This window comes from Rhamphochromis longiceps, linkage group LG4, assembly GCF_057381845.1.
Source record: "Rhamphochromis longiceps isolate RC_006_pf linkage group LG4, R_longiceps_female_GT1.1, whole genome shotgun sequence".
NCBI classification, from domain to species: Eukaryota; Metazoa; Chordata; class Actinopteri; order Cichliformes; family Cichlidae; genus Rhamphochromis; species Rhamphochromis longiceps.
Genome location: NC_140560.1, coordinates 13,796,649 through 13,803,601, shown reverse-complemented (window position 1 = coordinate 13,803,601; position 6,953 = coordinate 13,796,649).

The window sequence follows — 6,953 nt, the reverse complement described above, 5'->3', positions numbered from 1 at the left end:
TGTAATTGAGAATTCAAGGACAGTGAATGTTTATCATGGCCTCATAAAATGTCCTCAATCATATGATTATAAATTAACTATTATAAATGACTCTTGATTATTTTAATAACTAGTACTTTTTGAGGGTTTTAGTTATGAACTACAGTAGAATGTAAGAGAGCAGACAAGTCAGTGAATCACCACAGTCATCTGGATTGATCCCCATGTGACCGCAGAAGTCGAAACAAATTTCACAGCAATCCAAAAGGATCAAAGTGTTGGATTCAGACCGAGCGTCCCTGGAGCCATGCCTCCAGAAAAGCTAAAAGGATGTGAGATTGCAAGGAGGAAGGATTGTGTTATATGTTAGAGAGATAAGAGAGTGTTAGAGAGAGGTGGGATGAAGAGAGAAAGAAGGGCGAGGTAAATTGCAGACGTTCTATATTTAGCAGAGGGGCTATTGTTTTCTGGCTACGGGGGCTGGGAAAGGCAGATGCCTTGCCAAAATGAGCTTTCTCACTAAACCTTTTTGCAGCGCACTGTTGCTCACATATAAATCCAACACATACAAACACCTACAACACATATACAAATGTCCCATACGCGCTGTGTAACAGCTCCACTCCAACAATTTTAGTCTCCAAAGGAAATGTCCACGGGCTCTGTCTCGTGGCTGGAACTCATTATTATGAACATTATTCAGATGCTGACCTTATCAGAGTGTGATTTATTGCTGACTCCAGTACAGTATTATTATCATCCCCTCCAATCTTACAGATTTGGTGGCCTGGCCTCTCTGCATCTCATCAAAATCTTCTAATGAGGATTCCATATTTCCATATTACTCCATATTACCCTTGCATGAAGATATGTTGTTTGTTTTTTATAAAACTTTGTCACGTATTTTCAGGACAAACAACTGTGGCTGGGACGATATAACCACTGATGGGGTTTTTTTCCAACCCTTGTGAAAAAGCCAGTAGCCTTGCTTCAGTCTACTGTAGCTCATAGCAATCTACTCGATGCTACTGTGAGTATGTTTACCTTTAAATCAAGATTTGTAGTTTCCACTGGCAACTTCTGAGTGACTTCTGGGTGACAATTGATAGAATTAGGAATAAGGAATGCAGAAAAATACCATCAGATTTTGATCCGCAATGCAATACCATCTGGAAAGCTTCTGATTGGCAACAGCTTCATTTTTCAGTATGAAAATGACCACAAATGCACTGCCAATGGATACATGGATAGAAAAGCACACAATGGAACACTGTCAGTCATGGATTGGCCTCCCCAGAGCCCGGATGTCAACATTATTGAAGCAGTGTGGGATCATGTTGACAGAGAACAGAACAAAAGGCAGAAACATCCAATGAAGAGCTTTGAATGTCCTACAAGAAGCCTGGAGAACTATTCCTGAAGACTACTTTAAAGAAATTAGCAAAGCTAGCCCAAGAAATTTCAGACTGTGTTGAAGAATAAAATGTTCCCATATTTTTCAGTAAATCACCTGGTTGCTACGTTCCTGGCAAAACTTAAAGAAACGAGGGGTGGATCAAAACCTTTGCACACCAACACATTTAAATATACAATATACTGTATAGTGGTTGTGCAAAAATTGTGTCATGATTCATATGCAGTGTCATTAACATTGATCAGCGGCTGCAGTAGTCAATGGCCTGGTGGCAGTTGTGTGAGAATGACTTCACAGCAGTCAGAGGAATCAATGGTCAGCCACAGCCTGATGCTACACAACCAGGCAGAGCTGTAGCAAGTACTCAGTGTTATCACTGGAGGGCTTTTATGTAATAGTGTTGTGTCTTAAAGCAGCATGTCTGATTTTGTTGACGAACCAATTAATGCCAACGGAGTCTCATTAACTCTGCTGTATCTTTCCTTTTTTTTTTTTTTTTTTTTTTTTTTTTTTGGCCTGTCCCGTTTGGCTCTTTTGCCATCAGAATTGTTGTCTAAAGGCAAAGAAAGATGCCCAACGGATTTACTTTACCAAACTGACCATCCCAGCCTTGCCATAATGGTCCATTTGATTCACCTTTTATTGTTTATTTTATTTTCACTTACTGAATACGGGACAGACTTGACTGGGGGAAAGAAGGGGAGAAAGAAAGAGGGAAAGAGAAACAGCTGAGAAGAGGGACGGGGGAGAAGGGCAAAAGACAAAAACCAACAGAACGGGCAGAGAAAAAAAAATGCATATATCAATCACCTGGGTCACCTGCTGAGAAAGAAAAAAGAAAGCAAGCAGAAGAGAACAAGAGTAATAGAATAAACAACATCACAATGATATATGGGAATATGACAGTAAATACTAAATATTAAACATTATTGTGCAGCACATAAGATCAACAGAACACAGTGTGCTTTGAGGTAGGAGCCAAAAAGGGTGTAGTTTGTGGGTGTGATCACCAGTGTGTACACCTGTGAGCATGGACGCGCTTGTTTTTTGTTTTTTTTAAAAGGTTCCTTCATGTAATAATCTGCTAGAGGGTGTGGGGGGGCCACAGCCCCGTCCTCCAGGGCGTGAAGCAGGTGTGGAGGAGATCAAAACTCCAGACATCCAGAGGCCCCCAGAACACAAGAGACCAAGGAAGACCAACAGAGGGGCAGCTGCGCCACTGTCCCGGAAAGAGCTGAGGAGAGTCCCAGATGAGGGCTCACTCAGCAGCCGCGGAGCAGAAGCCAGGGGGAGTTGCAGTGACGCGCCCGTGAGCTCCGCCGGCAGCCAGCTGCGCCTGAGTGACCGAGCCCCAGGCCGAGAGGCCGGGGGCACCCCACCTCCGAAGTGGCCCGAGCGAGCCCCAGGCTCCAGGCCCCGATAAGCGGCCGCCAAGGAGTGAGCCGGTGTGTACCTGGACGCCCATCCCCGGACACAAAGAACCACCAACGCACCGATGTCTGAGGGGGTCCGCCACTGGCAGGGAAAGTGGTGGTAGGGGGAGATAGGCCTCCAAACCTTGGAGGGCCTGAGATGTCCCCAGAGAGGTGGCGCCTGACACCCAACCTGACATATAGACACAGACATACAGGCACACACAGATACAAACATCCATTCCCACCCTCATGCTCTCATATGCACTCACTCCACACTCAACCAACGTGGAGACAGACATAAAGAGACGTTGTACACACGATCACACTCCCCAAGTGTACTCTACAAACCGGGTCTAAGTGCCCCCGCCCCTGGAGGGGGGAACTGCACCCAGACCCAGGTGGTGTTTCCCTTTTCCCTGCGGTGGGGGGAGGCAGACCGCCCCGACTCCGCAGCAGCAGGAAGGCTCCACACTCCAGACCGCAGTCGGACGGTCAACTCCTCCTCCTAGTCCTAGCCCCCCTGCTCCAGCAGGTCGCAGAGAACGGGGGTGAGAGAAGACTCCGAACCTCCCTCCACCCGCTCATTGTAATGTTGATGCATGTGTGTTCTAAGGTGCATTTAAAACCCAGGAGGGCTTGGAGCTACCTGCCAGAGAGCAGCAGGTAAGCGCATGGTCCCTCCTGCTAGCCCTCAATGTCTACGTGTATTTAAAATTGAGAGGTGGGCAACGATGCCAGGGGTGGGGTGTACACCCTGATGGTACTTTGGACTCCGTGTATCGTGCCCACCCCCAAGATCCTATATGTATGTGTAATGAGAGTGTGAGTAATGTGAATGTCTAAGTTGTGGGATAAAATTGAGGCAGAGGCAGCCAGAAGGGGACAGAGGGGGGGGTAGCCTCCTCTGCACCCTGGTGACATACCCCTACTCCAAGGCCCTGCATGTGTGGGTGGTTGTGGTGGAGCGGGAAGAGGGAGGCAGCTGGAGATGGGGAGGGAAGGAAGGGAGGGGCAAGTGACCCCTCCCTGGGGCCAGCTCCCCCGCTGACCCCAGTAGGCACCCCCATACTCCGCGACCCGCCAGGGAAACGGGGCCCAGGCCCATCCAGACCGGGCCCAGTGCAGCAGCGCCGCCCGGCCCCACAGAGCCCGGGACAGTCCACCCAACCCCACCACAGAGAAAACTGCACCCACCCCACCATCCACTCATCTTCCAGACTACATAAGACAATAAACACCCAGGCTGAGATCTTCCTCCACCTCTCCTGTATCTCCCCCTCCTGCAGAGGCAGCTCCTGAGGAGAGGAAAGCTCCTGCAAGATGTGACAATCTCCCCCACCAGTTGAAGAGCCCCCCAGGTGGCTCGACGCACCGGCGGCACCCTGCTCCAGGGCTGGGCCCCCATGCACCCACCCGCCCACAACCCCGGCAACACACCAACCAGGACCCAAGCCCCCGAGGCCCGGTCCGGGTCCCAGCCCAGAGACGGAGCGCCCCCAGAACCTCACGCCCATCCCGGACCCACCCAGGGGCAGCCAGGCTACCAGGTCAGTAACCCACGTCCGTCAGCACAGACCCTCCCCTAGCCCCGCTGCACGCAGTCGCGAGGAAACAGTCACCGGAGAGCCAACAGAGCCCCTAACCGGACATGACCGCTACCCCGGGTTGAGCCCCCCAAGGAAGATGCCTCCGGGGAACCCCCCGACGCCCTAAGCCTGTCCCTACCCCCACACCAATCACAACAGTGAAGGCGGGACCAAACTATGACCCCCCCACCCCCACTAGGTGATGGAGCTGATCAAAGGAGCCCAGAGCAATTGATCTGATGTGGTGGCAGAGGCTGTATCAAGACTAATGTAATCTAATAGATAATTTCTATATTGGTTAGAATTAAGATTATTTTTATTTTTCTAGTTCATGAGGACTGTTTTCTTGGCTATGCATAGGGCAGTGAAAACCATATGGGCGATATTCTTTTCTGAAGTGACATTATCTAAGCTGCCCAACAAACACACTAAGGGGGAAGTTGGAATGTTACATTTCAGACACTTCGATAAGTCTTCACATATCTCGCGCCAAAACTTCTGAACTGGTGGACAGAACCAAAGAGCGTGGATGTAATTGTCCGGTGAATTGGTTTGGCAGTGTGAGCAGTTGTTGGTAGACGTAAAGCCCATCTTGAACATCCGATGACCTGTATAGTGCACTCTATGTAATATTTTGTATTGAATTAATTGAAGACTGGGATTTCTAATTAGATGAAAGGTTTTTAAGCAAATCTGAGACCAGAAGTTTAGGTCTAAGTTAACTGATAAATCCGCTTCCCATTTTGCAATAGGAAGTGATATTGATTCATCTGTTTTAGAAAGCATTCTGTATATTTTGGATAGTAATTTGGGGGGTTTAAGAGTAAGAAATTGAACCACACTTGGTGGTGTTTGTAGTTCAACTTGACCCGGTTTAAATTTCTTTTTTACTATGGATTTAATTTGTTGATATTCTAAAAATCTTTTCTTGTTGATCCCATATTGTGTAACTAGTCCGTCAAATGAAATAAATTCTGTTCCTTCTAGTATATGTTCTAAATATTTGATTCCTTTATCACTCCAATCTGAAAAGTTTATCATATTGTTGTTTTGTAATATGTCAGGGTTGTTCCAGATAGGTGTACGTTTGCATGGGATTAATGAAGACGCCGTCAATTTTAGAAACTCCCACCATGCTGTCAGAGAAGAGCTGATGTTGATGCTTTTAAAGCATTCATGTCGTTGGATGTTTGAGCTGATAAATGGTAGGTCTGAGATCTCTAGATTATTGCAGAGTGCTTGTTCTACATCTAGCCAAGGTTCATCTAAGAGGGTGTGTTTTAGCCATCCTGAGATAAACTGAAGCCTGTTGGCTAAGAAGTAGTGCTGAAAGTTAGGCAGTTCTAGTCCTCCTTTATCCTTGGTCTTTTGTAGTGTTTTTAAGCTTATACGTGGGGGTTTATTTTTCCAAAGGAATTTGGACATACATGAATCTAGAGATCTGAACCAATCTTGTGGCGGTTTAGTTGGGATCATTGAGAATAAATAATTTATTTTTGGTAAGACCATCATTTTTATAGCGGCAACCCTTCCCATGAGTGATATGGGTAGAGATTTCCATCTAGCCAGATCATCTTCTACCTTCTTTAAAAGTGGGATATGGTTTAATTTAGTTAGATCTGCAAGCTTGGGAGAAACATTAATACCTAAATATTTTATATTTCCCGATTGCAGTGGTGTAGAAGAGGAATTATGGAAGGAGCAATTAATCGGTAGGACTGTAGATTTTGACCAGTTAATTGAGTAATCTGATATTCTTGCAAAAGAGTTTATCAATTCAATCACCCCAGAGATATTGGTTTGTGAATTTTGGAGAAAGAGTAACACATCATCCGCATAAAGGCTGATTTTATGTTCCACGTTCTTGCATTTTATGCCCTTAATTACTGAATTCTGTCTAATTGCTGCTGCTAGTGGTTCAATAAAAATTGCAAATAGTGAAGGGGAGAGTGGGGATCACTGCCTGGTGCCCCTCAAGAGACAGAAGCTGGAGGATGTCTGGTCATTTGTTCTAACACAAGCTGTTGGGGAATTATATAATATTTTTAACCAGTTTATGAAAGAGGATCCAAAACCAAATTTGTGTAAAGTTGCAAATAGAAATTTCCAGTTAACTCTGTCAAATGCTTTTTCTGCGTCTAAAGAGAATATTGTAGTTTCTAGGTTTTTACTGTATGAGTAGTCTATCAAATTAAGTAATCTACGTGTATTTGTTGATGAGTGCCTACCTTTTATGAAACCAGTTTGGTCAGGATGAATTAAGAGGGGGGTTATTTTCTCCAGTCTCTTTGAGAGAGCTTTGCAGATTATTTTAAGGTCTACATTTATAAGGGATATTGGACGATAGCTTGAGGGATATACAGGGTCTTTGCCTGGTTTTAGCAGGAGATTAATGTTTGCAGAATTCATATTTGATGGAAGTCTGCCCTTTTCTTTAATTTCCAACAACGTTCTGTAGAAAACTGGTGCTAGAATCGACCAGAATTCTTTGTAGAATTCTGCAGGAAAGCCATCTGGACCTGGAGCCTTATTATTGTGCATACTTATCAGGGCTTCCTG